We start from the raw sequence: 9,469 nt of genomic DNA, 5'->3' as shown, positions 1-9,469 counted from the left end.
GTGTGTGTGTGTGAGCCTCTGTGTGTGTGTGTGAGCCTGTGTGTGTGTGTGAGCCTCTGTGTGTGTGTGCGAGCCTGTGTGTGTGAGCCTGTGTGTGTGTGTGTGTGTGTGTGTGAGCCTGTGTGTGAGCCTCTGTGTGTATGTGTGTGTGTGTGTGTGTGTGTGTGTGTGTGTTGGACATGGGTAAGAAGAATCATCATAGTAAAGTTATGTTTCATTAGAAGAATTGAGAAGCATATCAGGCACTAATAGAATATTTCTGTGACCCCCAAAGATGCAATACAATCAAAGCAAATTGAGGAAGAAAGTAAAAACAAATCAATCTGGAAGGGAATTTTCAAGGTGGTATTAACACATGTAAGTGGAATCTTCAAGCAGAAGAGAGAGTTGGAGGAAGGTCAAAAGATTGGAGTAGACTAGATCTGAAAAAAGCATGAAAAGAAAATACATCCATAAATCTCTACTCACCAATTCCAAATCACAACAGAACATCAAAGCGAACTGAGGACCACTTGCAAAAAGAAAAAAAAAAAATTACCCGAGGGCAGTCAGATGAAAACAGACTACTTTGCATTCTTTGGAAGAAAGATGTAAGTGCCGCAGAGAGGACTATTGGATGCTATGCAAATCTAGCAGTAAAGGGATGGTGTCCTTAATGGGTAGTGGTGGAAGAAAACACCTGTGATTGTACTGAAAGACAACTTATTTCAAACTCAAAGGCAGACAAAAAAATCCTTTTTACAGGAAAACAAAAGACAACTCTGAGTGTTTATTGCAGTTTATCTGCATCACAATAAATGTCAAAGGAAAGAAAAGGGGAAAGGAACGGAACAAACAACATCAACAACAACAACAAACCCAAAACACAAAAACACCTAGGCAAGTCTTGAACAAATGCCACCAAATGTCCTGTGGGACATTTATACCTTGTTACTAGTGACATTATAGGCATGTATCCCTACATCATTTGAGAGACAGAGATCAACAGAGTTCTTAAATTCCAAATCTGGCCATCTACAGTCATGAGAGGTTAGGCATGGTGGTGCATGCCTTTCACTCTAGGACTTGGGCAGAAGCAGGTGAATCTCAGTGAGCTTGAAACCGGCCATGTCTATTCAGTATGCGTACAGGGTAAAGTTTCATTGATAAAATAGATGCAGTGGTAGGTTCTATATGTACCACTGCTAGAAGAAATATAACAGTATACTCTATTGACCTTATATGAATGTGGCCTCTTGATTCCCTTACAACATTTCCTTGTATTGTGAGTTTTTGCGACAATGTGGAAATGCACAAACGCTTGTGCAGTGGATGCTAGAGTACCTTTGTGATAGAATTAGGCATGGTGAGCAATGCAGGGTTTTGTTTTGTTTTGTTTTGTTTTGTTTTGTTTTGTTTTTGAGCTCCAGGCTATTGAGTGAGTGTGTTCCAGAGCTCAAGTACTGAAGTCTCTGTCAGTTAAGCTGATGACCAAAGGGGGCTAGCCAATGACTAATAAATGGGTAGATGCACACTGGATGTGTACGTCCAGCACAGGAATACTTTACCCCTGAGTGGATGCAGGTAGACAACAAAATATTCTATCATGTTACTAAGAATAGAGCCCAGTTTAGAACTTATGCATTTTTTTTGTTTGTTTCTCTAATTTTCCACTTAGAGCCTTTGGACTACTACGATTGTGAGTCCGCAGGAAGCAAATGCAAGGCCAGAAAAGAGGCCGGAAGTAATGACCATTGATACGAACAAAATATCTAAAGCGGTGTCATTTCTGGAGATGTCTGATTGAGAACGGCCCCTTGACAGGAAATAGACTACAGCAAATCATTGTTTAACAATGTGCTCAGTGCTAAATTGTGAAGGTTTCGGAAGGCATTGGGTCGAGTCTACTTAGCCGTAGTTACAGTGTAGGAAAGCTATGGATATAAAAATGTCTAGTTAGCTCCTGGGTGACAGCAGGGTTCTATGTGAAGGTTCTAGACAATATTTTAGCTATTGAGTTTCATTATTTTTCAAGTATTGTTATTGTTATATTATTATTATTATTATTATTATTATTATTATTATTATTATTATCTGTGCTGGGGATCAAACTTAAAGCCTTAGTCATGTCAAGAGAGCAAGCCCCCATCACTGAGTTATATCCCCAACATGTACCATATTTTAAAATGCTCGTCAGAGAAACCCAACGCTGGCTACTTCCACACCGGGCTGCAGATGTGTAGCCCCCGTGTATGTTGCGATAACTTTGATATCTCCTGAGTTGGTATAAACCTCCTGTCCTATTCACCCTCATACTTACCCAGGTTTCTTAGAGAGGGTTAAAGCGGAGGCCGGCATCTGGTATGGATTTGCTGAATAGGCAAGAAGAAGTTTCAGACTGCTTTTCTACAAATTGGTATTTGAATTAACATATTGATCACGAAAACGTCTTGATTACATTTGCTTTTTTTTTTTTTTTTTTTTAATCACTTCTTTCTGAAGTGCTGGGAGTTGACTCGGGGCCTTATACCTGCCAGCCAAATGCTTTAACAAACGAGATACAGTCTTAGGTTAGTCATAATGAAATTAAATCCGAAGATTTCTACCATATACATTACACTTTAATTTATAGGCCTGCTGTAAACTGTGTTATTTTACATATTTAAACCATTGTACAGCTGTATAATTTTTGGGCTAGTGAAATTGCTCAGTGGGTAAAGTCACTTGCCACCAAGCCTGATAGCCATTCCTGGATTTTGTCTGGTAGAAGGAGAAACTAAATTTCTGTGAATTATCCTCTGACTTGTATATGCACATGATAGCACATGTGCATTTCCACATACACATAAAATAAATAAAAAATTTTTTAAATTAAAAATTTGAACAAGAAATTCTATATGTTTTAAGTACTCTTGATATATAATATTAATATGCTACAAATATTGATACATAATAATACCTATAGGAATTTAACTAATCATAAAGTTTTATTTAAAATATAATGCATATTTACATACATACAGAAATTATTTAAATGTAAAAAGTCACAAAATAGTTTTAATATTTACTTTAACTTTATCACAAATATTTCCTACTATTAAATGAACATCTAATTTCTAGTGAGTAAATAGTACTATTTAGTTGATAAATATTCAAGCTGAATGACGCAATGCTGGGTTTTGCCACTTTCTATTTATTGATAAATAATGTGATTACCCACTAGTTTTCAATGCACCTGGCAATTTTGCATTAACATCCTTGCCATAATAATCTAACCAAATCCCTAGGATGGAATTTTTAGTGTTAAATTAAGAGCAACATGGTAAAATTAGAAGACTTTTTAAGTTTCATTCCTTAGCATCTCTAGGTCTTCCATAGAAGGCACTTCTTTTCAATATGAAGCAACAACATGTGAGAATGTCTATTTCAGTCCTCAGAGCAGGTGCACATACCACACTCCCAGTGTAGGAACTGAAGGCTGTGTCTGGCTGGTTTGCACCTTTTATTGTAATTGAAGTGATGTGGTTTTTGCCTACTTGTTTCAGTTCTTCTGTGAATTGTTCACTCTTTTGAAGCCTTTCACACTGGAGACTGCTGTGTTCCTATGGGCTGACACAATCCCTTATTTAAATATTTCTTAAGTGTTTGCGGGATATGTTACAAGTCTATGATTTGCTCATTTATTGTAAGTCTCCTTTTCTTTTAATATTTGCTTTTAGGCATGGTGCCTGCACAATTGTAGACTTTTAACCTGTGTGGCATTGATCTGTTCTTTATTGTTCTTTTATGAAAAACTCTTTTTTCTCTTGGGGTTTTTAAGTACTCAACTAAGACGCAGTCTAGCCTACATTTTTTTTTTGTGGGAATAAAAAGTGATGCCCACATAAAGACACGTGTACACAGGGGATAAAGGGCTGTGAGCTTGGAGGAGGCTCAGTGCGTAAAAACCCTTTCTTTGCAAGGATGAGTACCAGTGTTCAGAGCCTTAGAAACCATGTCTAAAATCCAGGTGCAGTATTCTATACCTGTAACCCAGCGGCATGGGGTGGGGCAGCCAGGCCCTCTTTGCTCTCTGACCCATCAGCCTAGAGATGAAGTGATAAATTTCATTTTCTTTTATTGCCATTCATTATTTTATTTATTTTACATGCTAATCGCAGTTCTCCTCCCTCCCCTTCCCCAGTCCTTCTCTCTCCCCCCACTTCCCCGTGTGTCCCACTCCCTTTCTCCTCAGAGAAGGGGTGACCTCCTGTAGATAACAACCTGCCTTGGCATGCCAAGCTGTAGTAGAAGTGGGCACATCTTCTATTGAGCCTAGATAAGGAAGCTCAGTTAGGGGAATGGGAACCAAAGGCAGCCCCCAGAGTCAGAGACAGTCTTTGACTCTGCTATTAGAGGCCCTACATGAGGACTAAGCTGCATTTCTATTACCTCTGTGACTCTGTACAAGATTACAGCTGCAGCAAAAATGCTGTGTGTGAAGATCAGAGGAAGTGAAAAGCTTGAGTGTTTATCACAATGCACTGAAAAGATGTGATAGTTAGCAGTTCATGTCAACTTGAAGTGGTGTAGACTCCCCTGGGAAGAATCTCGTTGAAGGAGTGGTCTATGTCTGGTTTGTCTGTGTACATGCCTGTGGAAAATTGTCTTAATCCATGGATGGGGAAAGACCCATCCTACTGTAGAGAAGGCATCCTGAACTGAGGGTGACCAGACAAATTGAGATGAGCACAAGCCAGCAGGTGGACCTGCACACATTCTTTGGTCCTTGGGATGGATACAGTGTGACCAGCTCTCTCAAGTTCTTGCCTCTATGAGTCCCTGAAGTGATGAACATGTAACCTGGAATTGTGAGCTAGATTACAACCTTTCTCATTTTATATTCTTGTTGTTATAGTTCTACTTCATTATTTAACATCTTATTTTTCAACTATAAATAGAAGTGTAAAGTATACGATGTTTGACAAATAGTCTTTTTAAAGTATTTACTTCCAAGTTCACAACTGCCAGATAAAGCTATACAATGCTTTTTCATCTTTCCTTTACATTTCTTTTTTGTATAACATATTTAATCACATATGTTCCCAACTTTCACTCTTCCCACCTCTTTCCCACCCACCTTCATTTTCTCTCTGAAATAACAAAAATGGAAAAACAAAGAATGAAACTCTAAATAAACAAAACAAAATAAGAAAAAAATACCACCCCTCACAAACAAGAAAAATAACAAAAACAAGCCCAGAGTTCTCAGGACCTACCCTGGCATGTGGGTTATTTATCCAGTAACAATGTATTGGAAGAATAATGGCCTTTCCTAGCAGGGATCAGTTACAAACAGCTTCTTTGTCATGGGTGGGGTTTCCTGCTCACTGCCCTTTCTCAGTGCTGGAGTTTTCGTCTTATTTGACCTTGCACAAGTCTTCTGCATGGTGTTATAGCCACTGAGTTCACATGTACATCAGCTCTGTCTTCTACATACTATCACGGTCTCTCAGTTCATACATCATCAGCCCTGCTGTGTCTTTGGAAACACTCACCACCTTTGGATCTTACAATCTTTCTGACTTTTTTTTATAGTGAGATTCGTGAACCCCGAGGGAGAGAGATTTGATAAGGACATTCCATTTAGTGCTGACTGCTCCAAATCCTTTAATTCTCTGCACATCATCCAGCTGTAGATGTGCATCATCGTCTACTGCAGAAAGAAGCGTCTATGGGGAGGGTTGAGTGGCAGACTGATCTGTGTGTACAGCAAGTGTCATTAGGAATTATTTTGTTGCTGTGTTCCTTTAGCAGAATAATAGTATTACGTTTTCCTCTGTGGCCCGAGACCTCAATAGTTTCAAATTCCTTTTATCGGTGTCAACTATAAGTTCTATTTCATGAATCAGACACTTAATCCAATCAAAACTTGCAAAAAAGTGGTAGGTTACTCCTGTAACATCTGTGCTACTACTGCACTGTGTTCTTTGGCCCCTGCCATAGTCAAGAAACAGGAGGCCAAAAAGGTGGTCAATCCTTTGTTTGAGAAAAGGTCCAAGAACTTTGGCATTGTGCAGGACATCCAGCCCAAAAGAGATCCAACACTTTCCATCCCATGTAGGTGGAAATCACCACCCAGCGAGACCCAGGGATTCCAGACCTTTGCTAGCCTGGAGACCAGGTTGTCTGTGCATAGATCACTGCCCCACACTGCACTGGTGTATCTTGCAAGCAGGTTGGCTGTTGTAGATTGCAGAGTTTAAAGCTGAGTAATATCAATGATGACTTTTCTCCTCTCATATCACACAAAGTACCTTTCAGTACCATGTATACTAGTCAGTAGCAGTGAAACTTTAAATTGGGAACCAGCTGGCTTTCTCCATGCTCAATGGCATAAGCAAGTGGTGTCTTCAGCAATATGGCCTTACCATGAGTTTCTGGAGGTTAAACAATCCTCTTGGCAGTGCTGTGACATTGCCGGGGACTTTATGCAATTCCTTTGGCCTAAGAATACTGAGCAGCATGTAGCCGGTTCTTGGATCTGGAGATTTTACTTGTTGACATGTCTACTTGGGACACTGTCTTTTCCATTATGTGGTGACTTCATTTAAATTACTTTAATGTGTATTTTAGGAAGCTCTACAGTAGTAGGTTTCCAGGGTTGCTTTTTGTCAGTTGATTTTATTATAGCAAAAAATGTGACTCTAGAAAAAGGCAATAATAAATGTTTGCTGTATACATGACATGGTAAGGTTCATTACTTGTTTTATACTACTGAATTATTCAAAAGGAAAACACAGACAATAACAACAATAACTAAAGCAACTTATTTTTTCTTTTTACAAAGGACCAAAACAGAACTTGAAAATGTTAAAAACACATTTTATTTTCAGAACTCTAGGGCTAGGCCTCCAGTCCTATTGTATTTGGGGTTCAAAGGTCATCATCTTAACTCTCATGCTTTCCTGCTTTGTGGGATTATAAGAAATATAAAAGTTTATCTCGTGAGATGAATGCGTTCCTGTCACTGTTCTAGGGAGAATTTATTGTGTAGATTTTGAATAAAAGTGATGGATGATGTCTTCAACTCACATTTTACAGAAAATACGGTAACATTTTTTAGATGGCCATTTCTTGTTTCAACCTTTGATAACAGACCAGTTTCTAACACAGAATCATAACTTAGTGCAGACATTTCTTTGGACAACTGGGCTGAGATGTCTCAGATATTTTGCTATCTGTGATCAACCTGGGGTAGGAGTCATTTGTCATCTGCCTGCTATGGAGTGGAGAACGTGGAGAGTCAGGAAGAAGGGCTTGGTTTACAGAGCTATCAGTCAAATGTCAGATTTCCTAAGACAAGAAACTATGCCACACAGAAAGTAAGTGTGGATTAGCATTTACTTGTCTTTGAAACAACTAAGATAGCTCCTTAAAGGAAGGACCGAGTGGGCAGTAGATGTGGAGCTGGTCACTTGATCTCAGTATATGAAATTCCAAACTTCACCTGGACTTAAATGTAGTGCCAGTTCAAAAGTATCAAAGGTTTGTGTATTTCAGAGACTGGTGACTGACAACCTTCACTAACATCTGAGCGCACAACAAGTGTTAAAGAAATAGATGTGCAATGCACAGATAAGGAACAGAATGAAAGTATGTCTTATTTCCCAAGGTTGTATTTGGTAGATCATCTAAAGAATTATGCTTATTTTTCTGGTCATTTTTAGACTATATAACTTTTTTTTTTTTACAACATATGAAAATATACTGAGGGGTTTAGATTTTGTTGATAACTTTCCTTATCAGTGAAGGTTTTCCAACTAATAACCACATAAATTTTATGAATAAACTATTTCTATCCTGTGCTCTTTGTATTTGATTTTAATATAGTGTCATCCAAGTCAATATGTTAAATATCTTTCCCTCTTGTGGTTGAAGATATTGGGTGTTTCAGGAAGTCTCAGTATGTGAAGGAGAATTAACTCTTCCCTATTCTTTCCCCAAAATTGTTATCTTTAAAGCATTTAAAAACGTTATTTAAAATACATTTACACCATTTCCCCTTCTCTTTCATCTCACCAAGGAGTTCCTTCTTCCTTCTCTCCAAAACCCCCTCCATGTATCCCTGATCAATCCTTTTCAAATACACATGGCCAGCCACTTTTCTTCTGTTATTAGTGTTTTACACACACATGTAGGGCTCTTGGGACCTTGGCAATTCTCATAATTGAGAAAGGAAGGCATTTGAATCTATTCCCAACGAGATTCCTGTCCTGCAGCACATGATTGTGGTACCCACTAATGGGATGATATCCGGTCATGTAACATAGAACCTAAAGTTCTTCATGCTAATGAGATGGGCTCCAAGGATTTAATCCAATAAGCTTCTCTTCCTGGACATTCCTTCCTGCAAACAGGTAATAATCTCTGGTTCACCCTGATTTTGCAGTATGCATCATTTTCCAAGATGAATAAAGTTTGGAAAAAGAAAGTATTGTCTTCTTCTTCAAGGACTGCCACGCTGGGGAGACACCTTTCTCAAATCATGGAAGGGCCCTCTGCACTCCAGGCACTCACCCTGAGCTAACCCGATTCGCCCTGCCTCAGGCTCATCTCAGGCCTTCAGCTCAGTTCTCAGATCCTCAAGGTTTCCAGTAGTATCTGGGTGCCCAGGAGTTGGAAAACTACAGTTTTTGCCCCAGTGTCTGCTTGCTTTTCTCTCGGAGAAATATGGGCTGAGGCACCTATCTTAGGCTGTGTTTCATCTCCCTTGAGCAGTGTGTCAGTGTCACAGGAGTCCAGCACACCAACAAGGACAATGGAATGTAGCCTATCACCCCCTGCATTTAATTTCTCTGAGGGGCATTCTGACACATCAACAGTGAAGCAAAATGCAGAAAGCGCGCGCACACACACTTTCAGGTCTGACAAATTGAGATGGATCAGGTGATTCATCCCTGGCAAAGACCAATTTTCCCCCTCCCAGTCATCATTAGTTGTGTGTTGTTCTTGGTATTCTCATCATGAGACTTCCCCTTTCCACATTAGCATGCCTTCTGTTATTGCCATTGTTCAGGTCTTGTTTAGAAAGCCATATTGTTGAGGTATCACAGATGTAGGTTCCTAGTCATTTCTAGGAGACACCGCCTTATAGAGACTTCTTGGTGCTCTGGATCTTACGATCTTTCTTCTTCCTCTTCCAAGATGTTTCCTGAGCCACAGGTGTACAGTTGTTCTGTAAATTTATCTTCCATGGCTGGTTGGCCCAAATAAGTTCTCTGAATTTTGACTAGTTATGGATTCCTGTAATGGGATCTGTCTGATGCAAAGAGAAGGCTCTCTGACGATGGGTAAGAATTACGCTTATCTATGAGTATAAGGTTATATCTTAGAATATAATTAAGAATTATAATTGTTAATAAAGCAGCAGTAGTAGATTCTTTTCTTTCTTTCTCTTTTTATTATTTTCTTTATTTACATTTCAAATGCTATCCCGAAAGTTCCCTAT

Source organism: Mus pahari, chromosome 4 (assembly GCF_900095145.1).
Source record: "Mus pahari chromosome 4, PAHARI_EIJ_v1.1, whole genome shotgun sequence".
In the NCBI taxonomy this organism is placed as follows: domain Eukaryota; kingdom Metazoa; phylum Chordata; class Mammalia; order Rodentia; family Muridae; genus Mus; species Mus pahari.
This window is presented reverse-complemented; position numbering follows the sequence as displayed.